The sequence below is a fragment of the Cololabis saira genome, chromosome 5 (genome assembly GCF_033807715.1).
Source record: "Cololabis saira isolate AMF1-May2022 chromosome 5, fColSai1.1, whole genome shotgun sequence".
NCBI classification, from domain to species: Eukaryota; Metazoa; Chordata; class Actinopteri; order Beloniformes; family Belonidae; genus Cololabis; species Cololabis saira.
The window spans coordinates 8854332-8877892 of NC_084591.1; the positions used below are offsets into that span (position 1 = coordinate 8854332).

General features: G+C 44.9%; 1 protein-coding gene across 4 annotated transcripts in view; it reads right to left on the reverse strand.

Moving 5' to 3' along the window:
* LOC133443715 (transcription factor Sox-6-like) overlaps window positions 1-23561 on the reverse strand; it is a 136533-nt gene extending 112972 nt beyond the window's left edge. For 3 of the 4 annotated variants that reach the window (XM_061720891.1, XM_061720890.1, XM_061720888.1), the window contains exons 1-2: window positions 23418-23561; window positions 2208-2277 (exon numbers count right to left, since the gene is read on the reverse strand). The gene's annotated coding sequence lies outside the window, so the exon portion shown is untranslated. The remainder of the gene's footprint in view (window positions 1-2207; window positions 2278-23417) is intronic. The other variant, XM_061720889.1, reaches the window with a different exon arrangement.

Below are 23561 nucleotides of genomic sequence, written 5' to 3' on the forward strand. Positions count from 1 at the left end.
CGTTAGGGCTGTGCGATTAATCGATTTTAAATCTAAATCAGATTTATTAATCAAGACGATGTTAAAAAAAGGAAAATCGGAAAAGCGATTTTCCTTTTTTGCAGCTGCATTACAGACAGAGCTCATCTAGTCATCTTTGTTTGGTCAAGAAAATTGTAACTGTTGTCACTTTACTAAACTCAAGGAGGATTTACAGTATCTTTCAATTGCACTTCATTCCCAATAGGGAAATTTGTTTGCTATTTTTCTTTAAAAATAAAGATAAAATATTTGAAACAATTTATTCCATTGTCTTTTTTAGTTTTACCAAAAAAATCGAAATCGAAATCGAAAATCGGGTTTTCAGAGAAAAAAATCTGGATTTTATTTTTGTCCAAAATCTCCCAGCCCTACCAGACGGCGTCCCGCTCAGAGTCCCGTAAAGCAGCTGTTCCTTGTTGCCACGGCGGCGGGGCTTTGATGTGGTTCCGTCCACTTGTCGTCTAAGGCGGACTGATTAGATCAGAAACTAACAGCATGTTGAAAGAAGCCAAATAACATTTCAGGTTTTCTTGAAGAACTGATCAAATTAGCCGAGAGACGGGAGTTAAAGGAAGGATTTTCCAGAGTTGGTGTAGATCCGTAGATCCTTAAATCTGTAGATCTGTAGACCTGTAAGAACTGTAGACCTGTAGATCTGTAGATCCTTAAATCTGTAGATCTGTAGACCCGTAAGAACTGTAGACCTGTAGACCTGTAGATCTGTAGATCCTTAAATCTGTAGATCCGTAGATCTATAGAAACATAGACCCCTAGATCCCTAGACCTGCAGATCTAGAGATCCGTCGGTCTGTAGGTCCAAGGGCTGGGCGATATATCGAGATTTTAATATATATCGATATATTTTCAAACGCGATATGGTACGAGACAATATCGTTTATATCGATTTAAAAAAAAAAAATATTTTTTTATTTTTTATTTATTTTATGATTTTGATATAGCTTATTTTGTGACAAATTGACTTGAATGTTTTATTGGAGATTTGCACAAATGTTTTGTTATTTGCACAACTGTCAACCTCAGTGGAAAAGTCTGCCTGTTACTGTCTACATTGTATTAATTGCACAGTGTATTTTAATTTAATTGTTATGCAGGAAAGGGATATTTGTTTTATTTTATTCAAGAAGCATTTTTATTCTATATACATTTTGATATTGTGCAGACCTCTGTTAAAAAAGGAACCTGTGTGACATTTGGCACGAGGCTTTGTATTAAAACTGACTGTTTTTATAAGGGTTTGCCTCAGAAAAAGATGAAGCTAACAGAGATGCTATGCTATAATGCTTTGGGGGAAACCCCAATTATGGCACAGAAAAAATATAGATATATATCGAGTATCGCCATTCAGCTAGAAAATATCGAGATTTGACTTTTGGTCCATATCGCCCAGCCCTAGTAGATCCGTAGACTCGTACACCCGTAGATCCCTATATCCGTTCCTCGGATTCAGAGCAGCGTAATGATGAAGTGATGAATCGTAGTTTAGAGAGAAATCTGAGGAAACTCTGATCAAACAGCTTCCGCTGACCTTAAGATCTGTCATGGTTCGTCGTCCGGTTCCTGACCATCAACCACCAGAACACCACATAACCTTCATGACGGTACCACAGCGCCTCTTCATCTCACAGCACCGTAAACTCTGATCTCTGCTCTCAACAAACCACCAAACCCCCCCCCACCGCCCCGCCGACCCGGTCCGGTCCGGTCCGACCCGGTCTTCCTGCATCCAGAAACCGGCGGCAGGCGTGAGCTCGCCGCCCTCCTCCGGACCGGCGTTACCTGCCCAAGACTCCAGATATAATCTTTATTGCTCGCACAGCGAAAGTCCCTCAAAGGGCACATTGTAGCCGCTGAGAGGTTGCTGGCACGACGCCGGCGGGGCCTTGAAGGAGCTCTTTCTCCCCCGGAGTGAAAGCCGCCATTGAAGGTGTGCGGAGCAGAACTTCACCCAGAGTGGAGCTCCGATTCCACCGCCGGGCAAATCAACAGCTCTCTATGTGGCGAAGTCGCGCACACGTGGCCGGATTCAGTGAACGAACCGAAACACCGTCTCCAGCACCGACACGGCCGCCGGTACCGGAGACGAAGGTGCAGGTTCATCCACCAACAGTGGAAAAGACATGGGACCAAGCTTGGGGGGGGTGAGTGATGCATGCAGGGAAACTCACAGAAATGAGAGACTTCAGCTCCAACACCCTCTTCTCGCTTGGGAACGACTTTCAAATTCATGAACGTCACCTGGAAGAGACGAGAGACAAAACAAGGATTTATTTCAGTAATTAGGACGTTGTGTTTGTGTCGGTTCGTTGTTCAATCGAGTTTGAAGGAAACTTCTCCTCAAACTGTTATAAATCATAAAACTTAAACATCATCAAAACACAGATTCAGTAAATCCTACGAAGTTTGAACGGACTTCATATTCTGCAGTTGTTTGCTAATTTCGTAAACATGAACCATTTTTTGTAGTGATGCACTACAAAAAATGGTAACCGAAATTGTTTGGCCGAAAATGGCAAAAAAACACTTTCGGTGTTCGGTGGAATAAGTGGGGAAAAAAACTGAACAATTAATAACGGGGTTGTAATATAAGGAAATAGACTGGCCGCTCCCGTACCGGTTGCACCACAAACATAAATCGTTGGCCAACCAAAAAGTAACCACATAAGAATTTTACCTAACATTCACCAGGAGGTGGAACCAAAACAACATAATGCTGGGAAATTAAAAAAAAAATTTTATGTTCAATGTTTTTTATGTTCAATAAATATTTTCTACCTTGTAATTTTGTAAAAGATTTTTTTCTTTGAAAAGCATGCCTAAATCAAATTTATTTGATTTATGCATGGTGAAAAAATTGGCAAAATAAATGAAAAACTGCGAAGAACCATGTTTGGTATTGTTCGGTATTTGGGCAAGTGTTTATTATTATTTTCCGTTTCGGTTTCGGCAACAAATTTTCATTTCGGTGCATCACTAATTTTTTGAATGATTGTTGAGCAGATTTGAAAACATAATCATAAAACAAAGCAGTAGAGGTGGTTCTAGGTTCCAGTAGAGGTGATTTTAACGGAAGAGCAGCAAAAATCATCATTTTACTCTGTAAACATAACGAAATGCAACCAACACTACATTTGCGGCAATAGCTAGAATGGACTCCACCCAACCCATGCTAATCCAAAAATGTGCAAACTGGCAGATCAAACAAGTCTAAAAGACGGATGAAACACTTAAATTCAGTAACCACTGCTAAGCTATTGCAGCTAAACTGGACGCCTCTGATGCTAAATAATGTTGACTCTGATCAGATCTGTCACTTTATGATGAATGAAGACCGCTGGAACCAGAACCATGATTCTGGCCTTTAGAGCCGCCACGGCTATCCACTGCAAGCCTAGCTTCAGCCCAGCTCATATAGGCATATTAGGCATACTTTTTTGATTGGCCCAGGGCCCGACCCTTCCTGAGAAAACTTGCATGATTTTTCTCACTATTTTTTTTTTATTATTGATTTATTTATACTTTTTTATATGTAGGCTATGTTGTCATTAGGCCTATATTTTGAGATGTTCTCATTTTCATCAAATTCAAATTTTATATTTGACAATAAATGTGTTGTATCTTTACCTCTGCCTTTGCAGTTCTTTTGACATTAGCTGTACCAGGGGGAATATTAAACTCTGGTCCGATAACTCGGGTCAGAACTGCGTTTTATTTGAGTGAAGACGGTCTTTACAGGAGTAAAGACGCACTCTGTCCCGTTGGTTTGGTGCCGCTGGTGTATATTGCATGTTTATTTTGATTAACAATGGCTCGGAGGACATCCGCCCCCCCCCTGCGAGTGCGGTACCGGTTTGTTAGGAACCGGTACCGCACTCGCACGCTGGAGGAGAGCGAGGAAACCCAGAGGTTTTAACGCTCAAATATTTGTTCATCCTGTCAAATAAAAACAGAGCTGAAAACCTGAAGTGGAAAGAGTCTGGAGGGGGAACGGACCTCCGGCCCACCTGAGCGGTTCCGTGCCCGGTGCCGGGGCCCGGACAGAGGTCCAGTGTGGCGTTCAGGACCAACAGAGGTCCAGTGTGCTGCTCTCACAACACTCGCGGGGCACGCAGAACCTCCCTGACAACAAGCGCCGTGATTCTTCTGCGACAAAGTTACGAAACCGGCCGCGACCCGTCTCAACTTCACAAATGAGACCAACAGATTTCCATTCTGGGCCTAACGGACCTCTCCGAGCCCGGCATCCGACCCAGGTCGGGATTAACGCGTCCTGAAGAGGTGGGGGAGGTCAAGGAAGACAAATAATCACATCAACGAGGTCCGAAGGCTGCCGGAGCGCCCCGAAGGCCCGTCATGGGATCAATAGATTAGCAGATCAATCACACCGATCGGGAGGAGCTCTAATGGTCGCCAATTCCAGGAAAGAGAGAGAGAAGAGGATGAAGAGGAACTTAAAGAGAGAGTAAGCGCTTCGCGGCGGCGCAAACACTTCTTTGATTCCACGATTTGAGGCTAATTGACACCAACGAAGAAGAAAGCAACGTGTGATGTTTTATTCACGTCGGTAATCAGGCCGATGATTTTATCCCACACGCCTTGTTTTCCTCTCGGGGCGCAATTACCGAGCGGTTCTGACCCGAGCGGCTCAAACCCTCGCTCACAAGTGGGGGTAAAACACGCCGCCGCCACGGCCGGAGAACGCCGCCGCCTGTAACTCAGGCATGAACCCCCCCACCCCCTCGGCCCGTCCGGACACGTCCGAGCAGATGTCTGCAGAACCAGTTCCTCTGTTTCCTCTCGCCGTCTTAAGAGGCATCAGGAGAATCCTCCGCCATCGAACCAGTAACAGGTGAGAAGTCGTGTTATGCTGCGTCCAAACGAGGGATTGATTCAAATGTCAAGAATCGATTCGATTCCGAATCCGATTATTAAGATTCAGAATCGATTATCACGATCTGATCCGATTCGATATCGATTGGGGTTAGTGTTATTAAAACTGTTTTTTCAGCTGTTGCATGAATTATATGACTGTAGTTCTGCACCATATTAATACTAGTATTATATTGAGATTCAACAGCAAGTATTGGCGGCTAATGATGCTGTAAGGACCAATCAGCTCCCAGAATGCTGATAGAACTGCTTTCAGAAAACATCGTGGGGCAGAATCGGAGAATCGATTTTTTTCAACACCAGAGACCAGAGAGACCAGAGAGACCAGAGACCAGAGAGACCAGAGAGACCAGAGACCAGAGAGACCAGAGAGACCAGAGAGACCAGAGACCAGAGAGACCAGAGAGACCAGAGAGAACGAGACCAGAGAGACCAGAGAGACCAGAGAGACCAGAGAGACCAGAGAGACCAGAGAGATCGAGACCAGAGAGACCAGAGAGACCAGAGAGATGGAGACCAGAGAGACCAGAGAGACCAGAGACCAGAGAGACCAGAGAGACCAGAGAGACCAGAGAGACCAGAGAGACTGAGACCAGAGAGACCAGAGAGACTGAGACCAGAGAGACCAGAGAGACCAGAGAGACCAGAGAGACTGAGACCAGAGAGACCAGAGAGACCAGAGACCAGAGAGACCAGAGAGACCAGAGAGACCAGAGAGACCAGAGAGATCGAGACCAGAGAGACCAGAGAGACCAGAGAGACCAGAGAGATGGAGACCAGAGAGACCAGAGAGACCAGAGAGATGGAGACCAGAGAGACCAGAGAGACCAGAGACCAGAGAGACCAGATAGACCAGAGAGACCAGAGAGACTGAGACCAGAGAGACCAGAGAGACTGAGACCAGAGAGACCAGAGAGACCAGAGACCAGAGAGACTGAGACCAGAGAGACCAGAGAGACCAGAGAGACCAGAGAGACCAGAGAGACCAGAGAGATGGAGACCAGAGAGACCAGAGAGACCAGAGACCAGAGAGACCAGAGAGACCAGAGAGACCAGAGAGACCAGAGAGATCGAGACCAGAGAGACCAGAGAGACCAGAGAGATGGAGACCAGAGAGACTGAGACCAGAGAGACTAGAGAGACCAGAGAGACCAGAGAGACCAGAGACCAGAGAGACCAGAGAGATCAAGACCAGAGAGATCGAGACCAGAGAGACCAGACAGGAGGCTTGGTTGTGCCGTGGTTCCAGACCTCCACCTGCACCTGAACACGTGGCTCACGCAACCAAACATGCTTAGGCCATGATGTCATCAAGCTGCAGCTGTCGATGCCACTTGAGCAGAACCACCGCAACAATGGGCCCCTGTGGGACGGACTTCCTCTCTACGGGGGCCACATGGGGCCACATGGGGCCACATGGAGCCACATGGGGCCAAATGGAGCCTCGTGGGGCCATGTGGGGCCACATGGAGCTACGTGGGGTCATGTGGGGCCAAGTTGAGCCACAATAAGCCACGTTTTAGGTTCATGCTGATCAAATCTGTCCAACATCAAGTGATTCTGAAATAACATCTGAAACGAGGACACGCAGAAGTCCGCCAGAGGGGAAGTTGGTTTAATTTCTCTTTAATTCAGAATTCAAATTAAATCCGATTTAAAATGACTAAAATTACCGTGTAAACACCTAATTTCGAAAGAAAATGGCGTTCAGAATTAAACTTAATTCCGAAGTAAGTGGCTGGTTTATTCCGATTTTAAATCCGAATATAATAATTCCGCGATCATGTATACACTCATTCCTCTTTTTTTTTTTTTTTTATCTTTTTTTTTTTTTAATTCCGGTTTTTCTTTCTGCTCGTTCCCTCACCCGTCTGTCTCCATGACGCTTATATTCCGCGCTGGGCTTGTTTTTCAAACAAAGTTTCAAGATGGCAGCAGGCAGTAAATGGGGGTCAAGAGCAGAGACCATTTATTTAATAAATAGCTTGGACGACCTGGAAATAATTAAAAGAACAGATGGAAACAGGAAACATAAAAATTGTGAGCTTTTCAAAGTTGTAGCGGCTAAGTTAGTTTTTCTTCCGGTAGTTTAACTTCCGGTCCCCCCCCTATCCAATCAGAACCTTCCCAACCCCCAGACCTTAAGCGGAATTGGATAAAGCCGATCAAACGTGTTTTCCATGTAAACTCAAAGGAAAATAGTTTAATTCGGAATTATTTATTCCAAATTAAAAAACATCATGTAACCGTGGCCAATGAGCAGAATTTTGCAACGACCATCTGACAGTAAGAAACAAAAGACAAGAAAGAGAAAGGAGCAAAGAGGAGGAGCAAAAAAGAAAACATCAAGAAAGTGGTGCAGCTAACACGTAAGCTACGCTTGCTCGCTCCTCAGCTGTCAATCAAAGCTGTTAGTGGTTATATTTATGTTGAAACGTCACAAAAGTGCACTTTTGTCATGTGTGACTGATTATTAACTATATATAAGGTTCATTAATTAGTTGGAGGGGCCCCCTGGGAATCCCTGCCCCGGGCCCCAAGAGACCCTGGAACCGCCCCTGAGAGTGATGGACAGGTGGTTTTTTCTTGTTTGTTTGACAGGTTTTTTGAAAAAATTTATAAACAAAGAATATTTTTACACAATAAATACAAACAGAAATTAAATAAATAAACATTTATAATGTTCTTATTTCATTTACTTTTAGAGGCTTTAAGGTCAAAAGTCGCTGAAACTCAAGACAATACTGTTTCCTGATTGTTGTGTTCATAAGGAGCGCCGGTGGGTGGGCCGACTGGGGGGGCGGCTCCTGCACAAACCGCCAGGTGAACGTTATAAGTGACAACATGAAACATGGCTGAGGAGGCCGTGAACAAGGCGGGCGGGCAAGCGCCGGCACATACGTCTCCGCCTCACCTCCCGGGAGATTGCATTATGGCGCTCGCCATTGTCCGGCGTCTCCAAGACAAAAGGCCGCTCCGCTGAGCAAACAGCACGCCTCGGAGAGATTGTGAAAACAAGAGGCCGATGTCAAAAGGCGGACGTGAAAAGGATCTCTGGCTCCTTTTGTTCGGCAGGGGAGGTATGTACAAACACGCCGCCGCGTGAAGGGGGAGGAGACGGCGGGCTGGCGAGGCCCGGCGGCCGCCAAAGTTCAGAACATCTTAGTTAATTGCCGGTAATTAATTGCTGCGTGCATGAACGTAAACGAGTCCGCCGGGGAAGTCGACGGAGGGAAAGAAGAAAAAAGCAAAGCGCCTGTCGGGCCGATCCTCCACCGGGGAGCAATCTGGGAGAGAGGGAAGTGATTTAGAGGGCGGCGCACAAATCTGCCGCCCCATAAAACACCGGGAGGCCGCGAGGTTGAGTCGGAGTCGTCAAGAATGATTTAGAAAATAAAAGAACACCCGGCAGGAGCTGTAAATATCATCTAGTTGTTCTGACGTCGCCCCGACTGCAGTTGCATTCTGGTAACAGTGTTGAGGTTACGAGGTTACGACTACGGCTCTCTGGTTGCCAAACGGCTTTCAGGTCGAGGGTGAAAAGCTTAACTGTTCCAGGTCCGTCCCGGATTCGTGAGTAAAGTTGCTTTCGTCAACGAAAATTCTGACTAAATATCGTCGCCAACGAACCTTTATCCCCTGGAGAAAACGAGACCCAACGAAAATGCTGGTCATGGGACGATAACGATAATTAAATATATAATGCAATATCGTCGACGAAAAAAAACGAGACTAAAATGTAGATTACAAAATAAAAACTCTGCTAAAATGTGTCTTCATTTTCGTTGACTAAATGTTCTAACAAAGATCCTTAATGTCCATGTTTTCAGTTGTTTCCTCTGGTTTAGTCTTTAAACCAGTTTAGTCTTTAGATTTTCGGATCCACTTTCCTACATAGACGTGGAAAAGAAAACCCAATGTGTCGTCTAAAAAGAAAAAGATGAGAAGAAATTAGGAAAAATAAATATGTTGTAAACTAGGAATGGGCGATATTTTACCGTTCACGATAAACCGTCAAAAAAATTCCCCACGGTAAGAATTTGTATCTCACGGTAAAAACGATAAATTCCCGTTGATGACGTTTTTGTGTAAAGACTGATTTATGGTTCTGTGTTAAATCCACGCACAACGTACGTGAAGGAAGGAAGGAAGGAAGGAAGGAAGGAAGGAAGGAAGGAAGGAAGGAAGGAAGGAAGGAAGGAAGGAAGGAAGGAAGGAAGGAAGGAAGGAAGGAAGGAAGGAAGGAAGGAAGAAAGAAAGAAAGAAAGAAAGAAAGAAAGAAAGAAAGAAAGAAAGAAAGAAAGAAAGAAAGAAAGAAAGAAAGAAAGAAAGAAAGAAAGAAAGAAAGAAAGAAAGAAAGAAAGAAAGAAAGAAAGAAAGAAAGAAAGAAAGAAAGAAATGAGCCAGAAAGAAAGAAAGAAAGAAAGAAAGAAAGAAAGAAAGAAAGAAAGAAAGAAAGAATAAAAGAATGAAAGAAAGAAAGAAAGAAAGAAAGAAAGAAAGAAAGAAAGAAAGAAAGAAAGAAAGAAAGAAAGAAAGAAAGAAAGAAAGAAAGAAAGAAAGAAAGAAAGAAAGAATTCCCATTGATGACGTTTTGTAGCATTTAGTATCTTTTAGAGCAGTGATTTGGCTCCAAAGACTGAATGTGGTGATAGATTTATAGTTACAAAGGTGGAGTTGATTTTTTTTTTTTTTATCGTCATTTTTATCGTTATCAGGATAAATGCCAGAAATTATCGTGATACATTTTTTAGTCCATACCGCCCATCCCTATTGTAAACTCAAATGAGAGTCTTCTGTATCTGGAATGAATGTATTCTTGAGTCTATAAGGTAACAATAATATAATAATAAGATAACCTTGTTTGAATTGTAAAATGGGTTTGGCTACAATCTTTGACTAAAACTAGACTAAAATGGTCCTGGACAATCCTGACTAAAATAAGACTAAAATGCTTAGAGTTTTAGTCTACTAAAACTTGACACGACTAAAAGGAGAATGAACGTGACTAAAACTAATAAAAACTAAAATGATAGCTTGACCCAAAGACTAGAATAAAACTATAATTCAAACAGGATGCCAGAAACAGTCCGGGCTGGGACACGGGGCCCCTGCGGGGCCCAGACCTCGGCTGTTTCCAGCCGGTTCTGGATCAGAGCAGCGTCGGTCCGAAATGATTCAGCATCAGGAGGAATCAGCACCGTCACACAGCTGCCTCGTTAGCGGCGGCTGATTCGTCTCGGCCTGCGGCGGACGTGTAACTGAATTACGCGGCGCTCCGCCGCAGCCCTTTGGAGTCGATGGTTCCTGCCGCCGTACGGGGGAAAAGTGCTGCCTCAGCAAGCGGCCCGGCCCGAGTCCCCCTGGGAATCATGGGTAATCATGAGCCGCCCCGGTGATGTCAGCGAGTATTTCTGGAGGAAAAACCTCACTCGGCTCCTGGAGTCGAGGAGAGCAGCTCATGACGTAGAGACGCTGTTGTGGTCGACCTCGTGCACGTTTGGGGAGTTTTCGCTGGGAACCGGACCCGGGAGGTTTTCAGTACCGGGTTAATGGGAGGCGGCGGCTTTGTGAGGTCACATGACCTGGAGAGTCCTGGTCGGCTTCAACTAGGAATGAGCGATATTTTACCGTTCACGATAAACCGTCAAAAACATTCCTCACGATAAGAATTTGTCATCTCGCGGGCCGCTCGGTGGCGCAGTGGGTTAAGCAGCGGCTCATATACTGAGGCTACAGTCCTCCTCCTGCAGCGGTCGCGGGTTCGAATCCAGCCCGCGCACCTTTGCTGCGTGTCTTCCCCGTTCTCTCTCTCTACCCCTTTCCAGTCTGCATCTCCAATAAAGGGCCACTAGAGCCCAAAAAAACCTTAAAAAAAAAAGAATTTGTCATCTCGCGGTAAAAACGATAAATTCCCGTTGATGATGTTTTTGTTTTTGTGTAAAGCTGATTTATGGTTCTGCGTTAAATCCACGCACAACGTACGGGAAGGAAGGAAGGAAGGAAGGAAGGAAGGAAGGAAGGAAGGAAGGAAGGAAGGAAGGAAGGAAGGAAGGAAGGAAGGAAGGAAGGAAGGAAGGAAGGAAGGAAGGAAGGAAGGAAGGGAGAAAACAAGGAAAGAAGGAAGGAAGGGAGAAAAGAGGAAGGGAAGATGGAAGGAAAGTAAAAAAGAAGGAAGGAAGGAAAGGGGAGAAGGAAGGGAGAAAACAAGGAAAGGAGGAAGGAAGGGAGAAATGAGGAAGGGAAGAAGGAAGGAGAGAGCAGGAGGAAAGAAGGAAGGAAGGGAAAAAGGAAGGAAGGAAGAAAGAAAGAAAGAAAGAAAGAAAGAAAGAAAGAAAGAAAGAAAGAAAGAAAGAAAGAAAGAAAGAAAGAAAGAAAGAAAGAAAGAAAGAAAGAAAGAAAGAAAGAAAGAAAGAACGATAAATTCCTGTTGATACGTTTTTGTGTAACAAACATGGCGGATCTGAGAGCGAGATAGATTTATAGTTAAAAAGGTGGAGTTGAATTGGTATTTTTTTTATCGTCATTTTTATCGTTATCGGAATAAATGCCAGAAATTATCGTGATACATTTTTTTGTCCGTACCGCCCATCCCTAGCTTCAACAAACCTAAAATAAAGAAAACACCTCTAGAAGTTATGGCTGCATAAAACGTCTCGGGCCCGGCGTTTTCACGCCCCGTGGTTCTACCGGGAGGCCGGCGTGGTACCGGAGGTCTCCACCAGGGGGCAGAACCCAGATCCCAGACATGAAAACCTTATACGACGTGGTGACGCTGTGGATTGTTGGCGAGGGAATGTTGGGAGGTCAAACCAGCGCAGAGTTGGACCGCAGGGACCGCGGGTTAAGTATGGCCGATCCGTGCGTCTCAGACGGGCCCGGAACCGGCCCATGTGCCCCGTGCGTGCGCCCCGGTTCCCGGGTTTTATCCTCGTCCCATATGGGAAGGTTTCTGAGGAGGTCCTCGCTGGAGGAGGCATGTTGTTTGGAACTGACTCCACCCAAATGGGCCAAACGAAGAGGTCCAGAACCGGCCCACCTAGCCTCAGTCTCCACAAGTTCGCTATTTGACATCATCTTTTACCCATAAAGTTACTTTAATTCCCTCCAACTGAGTCCGTCCTCATTTCAGATGTTGAGACTAAAATGACCTCTGAAACGAGGACTAGTGGACCTCTGCCAGGACCCGCGGTTCATTGGTTACCCAGCGGGTTGATTGGTAACCCACCAATTGATTGGTAACCCAACGGCTGATTGGTTACCCAGCGGGTTGATTGGTTACCCACCAATTGATTGGTAACCCAGCGGGTTGATTGGTAACCCAGCGGGTTGATTGGTTACCCAGTGGTTGATTGGTAACCCAGCGGTTGATTGGTAACCCAGTGGTTGATTGGTAACCCAGCGGTTGATTGTTAACCCAGCGGGTTGATTGGTAACCCAGCGGTTGATTGTTAACCCAACGGCTGATTGTTGATTGGTTACCCAACGGTTCATTGGCTACCCAGCGTTTTTTTTCTATTTATTTATTTATTTGTTTCTTTATTTCGTGCATGGTAGTGCATAGTTTGACAATATTTCAGTAGTACATTTGTACACTTCAATCTACACACCCATGACCCAAAAGGAGCAGGATGAAGACAAGTCTTATTTTACCTGCCCCTTATTCAATACCAAAACAAAAAGAGCAGTCAATGTAACCAATATTTACAATAAAATATACACTTAAATAGATTGGTTACCCAGCAATTGATTGGTAACCCAACGGTTGATTGGTTACCCAGTGGTTTATTGGTTACCCAACGGTTGCTTGACTACCCAGCAGCAGTTCGCACCCGATCCCAGCGACCGTGAGCGGTTCTCCCGGCACCAGCCCGCGTCGGCCTCCCCGTCCCAGTTTCCCCCAGATGTCCGTAAAGCTCCCTCGTTCCTGCGTCCTTCCGTTCCAGGTAGCTTCTCCGGGTTTTGCTGGATACTGAAGCCCACCCCGGAGGATCCGGACTAATTCCTGGTATCGGAGGGGAACGTGACCCGGGTCTGATTTATACGCCTGGCTGCAGCCGGGACCGCGGCGCCGGTCCAGCCCGGCGCTGTCCTCTGCTGCTCCACTCAGAACCGGGCCGGCTGCTCTCACCGTCGTAAAACCGGGTCCCAGCAGCCCAGATCTTGGAAGGCCCCGCCGCCGGTCTACCTGGCGCTGGTCCGGACCGTTTATGGTCCTCGTTTGTCAATATCCGAGCTCCTCCGGCTGCAGGCTGGACGTCGTTTACGGTGCCGCCGGGAGGCGGGTCGACGGCGGCGGGTACTCCCCGGGTCGTCGTCGGCCCTGCCACCCGATTGGCCGACGCCACCTCTGATTTACGCCCCTGAGACAGAAGCCGGAGCCCGGAGGAGCTGCTGCTGCAGCGGCCAGGGCTCTTTTTTCATTGTTATTATTATTTTAATGTTACTCCAGCTCTTCAGCGCCGACGTTTCCAGGAGCAGCTTTCAGCGCCGCAGACGGACGGCGGCTGCCTGCGTCAGCGGAGACGAGGTGATGAGTTTTTCCACTCGAGCCGAGGCTGCGGAGCCGAGAGGCCGGAGCGCCGAGAGGCCGGAGCGCCGAGCGCCGATGCTGCAGGTTGCCATGTAAAGAAATCCCCAAAACAAACAGAGCGGGAGGCAGAACGCCACATTTCAGCCCCGGTGCTCGTCGTAAAAGAGGAAAAGTGAAGTGATGACAAAAACTGAGGAGCTGAAGCTGCGAGTTCGTCTCTGCTGCCGGAGTCTGCAGAGAAAATCCACTCAAAACATTTGTGTGTATTATCTGATTTAGGTGTATTATTAGATTTGTGCTCAAAGTCACAGACAAAACGATAATTACGAATTCAAAAAGCCTCCTACACACACAAATCGTTAAACCCAGCTTTCCACCAGTCCTTAAATGCACCATGTAGGACGAATCCGCGAGGCTTTTTGGAGGAAAGAGTCTCACAACCATTTCTGCATATTTAATGATTTGTGTGTGAAGGAGGCTTTTTGAATTCTTAATTATCATTTTATCCGTAACTTCGAGCACAAATCTAATAATACTCACATGTTTGGAGTGGACTTTCTCTGCATGCTGGATCCAACTCCGACGATCGACGGCGTTAGGCCTCCAATACGCTGTTAGCAGCGTCACCTGAGTGGGATTTATTCCACATTTACACGGTTATAAACTTTTTTCTACTAAAATTACTGAACTGTAACTCCGCCCCCTTCAAATGTTCCCCAAATTTTCACACAGATTTGAAATTTAAAAAAGAAAAAACTTGTCTTTTCTTGAGATTTTCATGTTTTTAAAGTTGGATTTGTTTCCTTTGTCTCATCAAGTTATATTAAGTTGAGTTTGTTTTCTCACAATCTTTGGAGTTTTTGAAGTCAGAACGTTCATATTTGTTTACTTTTGTTGAGTCGGGAGTTTAGAAAGTCAGCCTTTGTACTGGAGTTTTTTTCAAGTGAATCCAAGATGTATTTCTTATCTTTGCAACAACAAACATTTACTGGGGTTTACCAAACTAGGGCCCCCCTTGAGCCCCCGCCGGGTCCCCAGATACACATTTGCAAAGGGCCTCAAAAAAGCTACAAGTGCCCGTGTTTATGTTCAATATCCAGTTCTAAGGTAACACCAACTCTTTGCTGGTCTAGAGCAGGGGTCGGCAACCCGCGGCCCTTTAGCGCTGCACTTTTTCAAAATGTTTGACCTTTTTTTCCCTTTTTTTCTTCTTTTTTTCTCTTTTTTTCCTTTTTGTCTTTTTTTCTTCTTTTTTTCTTTTTTCCTTTTTTTTTCTTCCTTTTTCCTTCCCTTTTTAATCTCGATATTTCGACTTTTTTCTCGAAATTTTGACTTTTTTCTCCACATTTCGACTTTTCTCTGGACATTTCAACTTTTTTCTTGACATTTCGCCTTTCGCCATTTGCCTTCATTCTAAGGCTTATACAAGACTTACAATTTTTACGGCTCCAGACATATTAGTTTTTTTGCGTTTTTGGTCCAATATGGCTCTTTCAACATTTTGGGTTGTCGACCCCTGGTCTAGAGGAAAGAACTGCTTACGTAAGTGGAGGGGGTGGAGTTATTCAGACCAACGGCAACAGCAAGACTGGGAGACGGAGACATTTTCAAATAAGAATGAATCTGGATGCAGCAAAGCATCATGGGAGGAGGAGGAGACAACCTGTCTTTTAGAGATGTGTCCACGGAGGAGCTACGTGGACCAAGTCCTGTTAGAGCAGATACCTGGTTGTTGCTGCAACTTTCACACAAACGCAGCAACGTAACTGACGTTTGCAGAGACGTAAAGACGTAGCTCCCCTTAACACCTGAGCTGTGGAAAAACAAACCGGTTCTCATCTGGTTCTTAAGTTTTACGAGTTGTGAAACCAGAACCAGCACTGGAACCGGTTTGGTGGAAAAGGGGTAGTCCCCCCCACCCCCCCCCCCCGCCCGCAGACTCACACCCCAAAAGATGAAAGTCGGGAAAATATGTGAAAAAAGTTCATGAACTCCTTCTGACCTGAGCCATAAAAGACACCATGAAGATGAACAAAGGCCGAGTGTGTGTGTGTGTGTGTGTGTGTGTGTGTGTGTGTGTGTGTGTGTGTGTGTGTGTGTGTGTGTGTGTGTCTGTGTGTGTGTGTGTGTGTGTGTCAGTAGGGGGTCGTCAGGACCCCGTGTGTCCACTAAGCTCTTAATCGGCGCTTTGAGACGAGCGCTGGGCAGCAGGTGCTGGAGATGTGCAGCAGAAAGAGAAGGTGGAAAATGAATCTTTAAGAAAAACATAAAAGAGGAGGAGAAGGAGGAGAAGGAGGTGGAGGAAGACGGCGGCCGGAGTTCTCCGCTCTGGGAGGAAAATGAGGACGGCGTTTCCGAGGCGGAGCAGGACGGAGGAGCGACGGCCGTCGGCTCCAACGACGACAAACGGCTTTTAAATTCAACTCAAATTTCAAAATAAAACCCTCCAAGTGGGCCGTGACTCTGAGATGCCATCGCGGGGGAACCGGGGGTCGCGGTGAAAACGGTTTTAAACCCTTTTCCAGACAGATGTGCAACAACCGCTGCTCCTCTAAGTGCATCGCTGATGTCGTTCCCTCTTGGCGTTGTGTCTTTATTCACACCTGAAGTGTCCAAACACCGAGCGACTGCGCGGAGTTAGTCACGCGTTAGTCGGGGTCCTTTTGTCAATAAAAACACAAAGATGGAAAAGTTCCCGGGGGATCCGGACTAATTCTCTTGTAAAAGAATCTTAAAGTAAAATGAAACAATTAAAGATCCAAAATGAACCTAATTTGTGGGATTTAAATATAAATTAACTTCTGATGAGTCAGAGACCTGGATCAGAGACCTGGATCTGAGCAGCGGAGCAACATTAGAGGTTTTCTACTTAACTAAAACATTCAATGTTGGTTTGTGCAAAGATAAGAAATAAATCTCCACTTGAAAAAATATCTCTTCTGAATCATTTTTATCAGTAATTTTTTTTTTTATTTATTGTTTGAATTTTTATTTCTTCATAAAATATTTCCAGCGTTTTTTTTTTTGTTGTTTCTATAATTAAAAAAATAATCGAGTGTGTGTGTGTGCGTGCGTGCGTGCGTGCGTGTGTGTGTGTGTTTGTAAAGGTAAATAATTTTTCTTCTCCCCAACAAAAATAATATTTATTCATAAAAACTGAGAAAAAAAAATATTTCAAAATAAAATTCAGACAAAAGAGAATTTTATTTTGTTATTTTTTAATTAATATAATTCATAATTATTTACTCAGTTAAGAACGTGTTTATATGGACTAATGAGAACTTATATTTAATCTTTAGACATAACTTGAATTTATGAGATACTTTTGAATCAGTTAGATTTTATTATAATTAATGTTTCCAGCTAAATCCGGCGTACATCTTTGTGTCTTAAGAAAAAAATATTAATTTTACAATTCATTTTTATTTTTACCTAAAAAAAATATACATTTCTTTTTTACCTAATTTAGATTTTATAGTATTTATTTATTCCATGTTATTTTTAGGATTCTTGCTCCAGCGGCAGTAAAAGCCTCACTGATCCTTTACAGCCTCATAAACAGTAATTACACGGACGGGGGGGGGCCGGGGGGGCCGGGGGGGCCGCCGGGCTCAGGTCTGAGGACGGGGGGGCCGTGGGGGGCCCATGGTGGGGGGGGCCCACGTGCCGGAGCCTAAATATAAGTCTGCCATTTGGACCCGGAGCCCCGTTACCTTATGAGGGAACGTCCGTGGACGCACCTGCTCCACGGGCCCCCCCCCCCCGGGCCAGGATTGTTTTTCAGACAGACTCTCACTGACTGGGGGGGTCACGGGGGGCCCGGGTCTATAAACCGCTCCGCCAGGGCCGGAACAATTAAACAACTTGTTGGAAACGGTGGTTTGGGGCGCGTGCGCTGCGCGGCAGCTGCCACCAACAACAACAACAGCCCCGGGGGATTATGGGTAAACTTCCGATGGCTATTAATAAAATCAGTGGTCCAGGTCCGCGCCCTGGTCCGGGCTGGGGATCGAGCCCGCGGCCCGCGGGGCCTTATCTGGCGGCGCAGCGGCTTATCTGGGGGGTGTAGCGGCCGCGGGAAACACCCTGGGCCGTTATCAGGGCCGTGCACGCGGCCGCGCGAGCCCTGTCCTCCCGTAGCCCCTGGGACTCGGACCGTCGCCGCGGTGACTGGTGCCCCCCCCCAGACGATCAGCGCCGATCACGGATCGGTGTCGATACTATCGATCCGTCCTGCGGAGACACGTCCGTCAACACCCTCGTCCACAAAAACCACCATAGAAACCACAGAAATCACTCCAACAACCATCCAGGGGCGTGCCAGTTTTTCGGGTGCCCGTGAGACATTCTAATATATTATATTATATCATATTATATTATATTATATTATATTATATTATATTATATTATAATATATTATAACATATATAATATAATAATAATAATAATAATAATAATAATAATAATAATAATAATAATAATAAATGTTATTTAAAGGCCCGTGAGACATTCTAATATACTATATTATATCATATTATAATATATTATAATATATATAATATAATATAATATAATATATAATATAAAATATATAAAATATAATATAATAATAATAATAATAATAATAATAATAATAATAAATGTTATTTAAAGGCGCCTTTCTTGGCACTCAAGGTCGCCGTACACAACAAATTAAAAACATGAAACCAGTAGAACACATTTAAAAACACCGGAAAACGTTTAAAAACATCGGAAAACATTTAAAAACATCAGAAAACAATTTAAAAACAGCAGAGGTAAAAATAAAGAAAAAAGAAACAACAGAAAGAGGAAGAGAAATGAACATTAAATGAGGTAGGCAGGTTTGAACAGATGCTTTTTGAGTTGTGATTTGAAATGAGTGAATGAGTCAATGTTCCTGACATGCTGTTGTTGTTGTTGTTGTTGATTTGTTTAGGTGACGTTGGAGCGATCTGATGCAATAAAAGAAGGAAAGAAGCTACACGTTTTGCGCGCCGCAGGAACCGACACGTTCGTTTTCGTCGCCAGCAAACGTGTGACAGTGACGTTCCCACGTTGGCCACGCCCCCTTCACGTTTCTGACCAATCAGACGAAAGCTGTCAATCACAGCGGTGTCGAGAAAATAGTGACGTCGTCGTCTTGAGAGTAAAACTAATATTTGAAGAAGCCCCCCCCGCCCTCGTTATAAAAGACGTTAAACGCCTCTAAGACGGTCCACGCAGAAATGCTGCCAAGGCTTGTTATTTATTTATAAATGTATGACTTTATAAGATTTCAAATGTACAAAAAAATAAAATAAAAGAGGCTAGTTTAATGCCGCCCCCCAAAAAAGTAACAAAAGTAACAAATGAACAGATGTCAATGGAGGAATGAGGCTAGTGGAGCTAACGGAGGTAGCGAAGCACCACGTTTCATGAAAAATTGATTGAGATAATATTTTAATAAGTCATAATTTATGACTTTATAAGGTTTCAAATCTGCAAGAAAAAAAAAGAGACTATATTTATGCCCCCCCCCCCCCACCAAAATTTTTTTTAAATAAATAAATAAACTAACAAAAGTGACAAATGACCAGATTCCAACGGAGCTTAAAAAGCTTCAGGTACGACATCACAGTAGGGCTGGGCGGTATGGACTAAAAGATTTATCACGATAATTTCTGTCATTTATCCCAATAACAATAAAAAAAATACCAATTCAACTCCACCTTTGTAACTATAAATCTATCTCGCTCTCAGATCCACCATGTTTGTTACACAAAAACTTCATCAACGGGAATTTATCTTTCTTTCTTTCTTTCTTTCTTTCTTTCTTTCTTTCTTTCTTTCTTTCTTTCTTTCTTTCTTTCTTTCTTTCTTTCTTTCTTTCTTTCTTTCTTTCAGGCTCATTTCTTTCTTTCTTTCAGGCTCCTTCCGTCCTTCCTTCCTTCCTTCCTTCCTTCCTTCCTTCCTTCCTTCCTTCCTTCCTTCCTTCCTTCCTTCCTTCCTTCCTTCCTTCCTTCCTTCCTTCCTTCCTTCCTTCCTTCCTTCCTTCCTTCACGTTCGTTGTGCGTGGATTTAACGCAGAACCATAAATCATCTTTACACAAAAACGTCATCAAGGGGAATTTATCGTTTCTACCGTGATATGACAAATTCTTACCATGAGGAATTTTTTTGACGGTATATCGTGAACGGTAAAATATCGCCCATTCCTACATCACAGCGTGGTATTAACCCCCCCCCCCCCCCCCTGCAGACTGTGGCCCCGGGGCCCTGCAGGAGCCAGGAGCGGCCCTGGAAAAGCTCTGTCCAAACTTCCAACGTTTGAGTCTGAATCTAGGACGAGGCGTCGCGGACGCTCGTACTTCAGCTGCAGGATCACAACACGTGAACGAGTCCCGTCCTCTCTTTTCTGGCGTTCCCACGGGTTACGGGTGATTATTATGGGCTGGTTTACGCGGCGTTTACAACACGCAGCCGTCGGCCTGCAGGTCCGTCCGTTTCCTCTGAGACCTGCAGCTCCAGAGCTGCGTCAGCCAGAGTCCCACGGCTGCACGGCTGCACGGCTGCACGGCTGCACGCCGGCGTCCACACACGTGTGGGGGTTAACTTTCTCCTCCGGGGGGGTTAACTTTCTCATCTGGTGGGGGGGGGGGGGTTAACTCCCTCCTTTTTTCATTTCATTTATTCCATTCATGGTATATATTCTTAATAATGTTGTACAAAATTCCATGAAGTACACATTATCACATGAAAGAAAAGGAGCAGGAAGAAGAAAACTTATGATACCTGCCCCTCTCTGTTAATACAATTACGTTGACTTACTGAACACCAATCTATCTATGCACATATTTATAACAAGAAAACAAACAAAAATACCACTCTTCTATCTATTTTTTTCTCTTTCTCCTTCTTCTTTTTTGTAGGCACTTATCTTTTCTTTTTTAAACATTTTCTTAAGCTGATACAAACTTTCCAGTTCCTTGCTTTGTCCATGCCATATTTTTACACCTGTAACAGAAATACACCTTTGTTTTATGTTTATTTATTTTATTTTTTTTAATTTTTAATTTTATTTTTTTTATGTTTAGCCTTGCAAAAGTATGTTTGAAATCAAGTTTAAGTCTGTTATCCTCATCCTCCAATCTGAACATTATTGTAACTGTTCTGGTAACGATCTATTTTTTGCTTTGAACATTATTTTTAAAGTTTGAAGTTCAACTATATCCGCCATTTTCAACAAACCTGCCGAAATAAATAATCTGTCTGATGGTTCTCTGATGCCGACCCTGTGAATGACTCTCACTGCTCTTTACTGCAGCACAAACAGAGGGGGGGTTAACTTTCTCCTTTAGGGAGGGTTAACTCTCTCCTTTAGGGGGGGTTAACTCTCTTTTTTGGAGGGGTTAACTCCAGCCCCCCCCCGCCCTCGGGGGAGAGACCTAACGCCGAGCGGCTCGGCTTTCCTCTCCGGAGCTCAGCAGCTTGTTTGTGTCGAACCTTTTAGTGGATCTTTAATTAACCTTGAACTTTCCTCCCTGGGGGGTCGTGGGGGTTAAAGAGGGGGGGGAGGGGGGAGATGTACAGAATTAACTCATCCTAGTTCTGATCATTCCTGTGTTTATGATCAATAACGGCCTCGGAGGAACTCTGGTACCGTCTCCGTTTGTTACGTCACTCTGAAACTCCGGATAAAAGCGTTTCAGCCCCGAGGAGACGGGACATTGGTTGAAATTGGTTGAGCTTGTATCCTTGGGTAAATTAAAATCCATTTTAAAAGACAGAGAAATGAGCTCTCTCAGTTCTTGCGACTGCCCCGTTGTGTAAATGTTACCATTGTTTTACTATTGTTTCTACAGGAATGTGTGACTGACTGTCTGTGTTTGTTTGTATTGTTTTATTGTTTTTATGCTGCCATTTTGGCCAGGTCACTCTTGGAAAAGAGGTTTTAATCTCAATGAGTTTTTTACCTGGTTAAATAAAGGATATACTGTATATACAGGGGCCGAGGCTCGGCCCGGTACACGGTCCAGGGCCCAGTACACGGTCCCTCAGGAACCAGAACACGACTCCTGAACAGAAACAGCTCCTTCTCTTCTTCTCTCCGTCTGTCTTGGGACAGATTCTCTAAAACTCACGTATCTTCTAACCGCCGCTCCCCAGACCAGAGGAGCCGCCCCAGAACGGACCCAGACCGGAGTTCTGACCAATATTCTGCCCGGTTGTGTCGGTGCAGCCCGGCACGCGGCCCACCGTACACGTGCACGGCTCCCACCGTACACGTGCACGGCTCTGCCGAGGCCAGAGAGATGCTGACGGCCGGAGGAAGAGACGGATAAAGAGGTGAACGCTGGGTTTTCTGGTTCTGAGGTTTGACGCTTCAACGAGACCTCGGATGGTCTCGGGTCTCAGATCCCGGGTCTCGGGTCTCGGGTCGGCCTCGGTATCCGACGTGACCTTTCAGCTGCTCGCTGGATCTCAGCGTCTGTTCTTCTTCTTTTAAAGGAATATTTGGTGCAGCTTCTCGTCCCTGAACGCGCCGCTGCCGTCTGTAATCAGCCCCAACTTTTACGTGAAGTTAGAACGACGGAGAGAAGGTCTGGACGCGTCGCAGGTTCTGCTCCGACTGAGACGGGTCTCGTCTGACGACGGAGATATTTCAGAAGCAAATCTGTCGGTGAGTCCCCCCGGACGTCCGACCTGGAGAACTGAAACCAGGACAGAGCTGAAGATTTTCAGCTGTAAATTTGAGTTGTTTTTAACGTTATTTTGGTAGAAATCAACCAATTTTAGAAAAATGTCAACATTTCTAATCCCATGAAAACATTTATGAAATGTTTGGGACGCTCGTTCCAGATGTTTTTCAGATCCCCCACTTTTACTTTTGCGTAGATATGATTTGTAAATGCTGCTCCGGGCGGGTGGAGGAGAGGAGATGGAGCTGGACCAGGATCCTGCAGGATCTGAGGGGGGCGGGGGGAACGGGGGGGACGGGGGGGCCGCCCTGCTGGAATCAGCCCCAGAACTGATCTGAACATCAACTCCTGACATTTAACGGGGTCCGAGGCCTCGCAGGCGCCGGAGCTGTCGTCCTCCCCAGATGGAGACACGTCGGTGTCCTTCACACCTTTTTCCACTTTCAGGTGAAAACCAGAAGAGGATCAGAGGAATTCACCTCAATTTAGGTTTAACTTTGTCGTTTTTATTAACTTCAGAGCAATGTTGTGCTAAAAGGAACCAGATCTGGCTGCAAAAATGGTTTATCTCCATTTCTGCACTGATACAAATATTGTGCTTGATACATTTTGCAAGTACAGTCAACTTAATTGTGTTAAGTTTACTTTATTTTTCAAAATTAAGTTGACTTTACCTGCCAAAGAATTTTGGTACATACTAAAAATTAAGTAGTTTATACAAAGACTAGTCTTGATCTACATAAAAATATAATCATGCGAAAAAGTTGCCTTAATTTTTTAAAAGTAGATTGTGGTGTTCTACTAAAACAAATAAAGCATGTTTCATCTAAAGTTGGTCAAATCTGCTCAATAGATTAAAATTGTTAAAGGAAAAGGTAAATACGACAAGATCATTGCTTGTTGTTTGTGTGTAAATGAAAAGATTGCCTGGGATTACATAAATACTACTTGTTAAGAAAAAAATGCACAGTGTCTTGTTTTTTTGAACAAATGCAGATTAAGTTCAAAACTAGATGTTTTCATGTAAAGCAAAAAACTTCATTTTTAATTGTTAATATCACCGATTTAAATATGTTATATTTACATGCGCTTAGATTATTTTTTTTTCCAGTGTGTCAAAGTTGGAGAACTTCAGCAGAGCCGCCGGAGCGCGTCCTCCTCCGGGGGGGTTTAAGTTTGTGAGAGTCCCTGACAGAAACCCCCTTGTTCCCTGCAGCCCCGGACCCCCTGAGCAAGGCAGCACGCATCCCTCCTACCTGGTTCCTGGTCGGTGCGTCCCGCGGCGGCTCACGGGGATCCCGTGCGTAAAGGCACCATCCCCGGACCGTGGGGTGACTCCTGCGCGCTGGTGCGCCCTGGTCGTGGGGGGGGCTGGGGGGTTAGGGGGGGCTGCACGACCC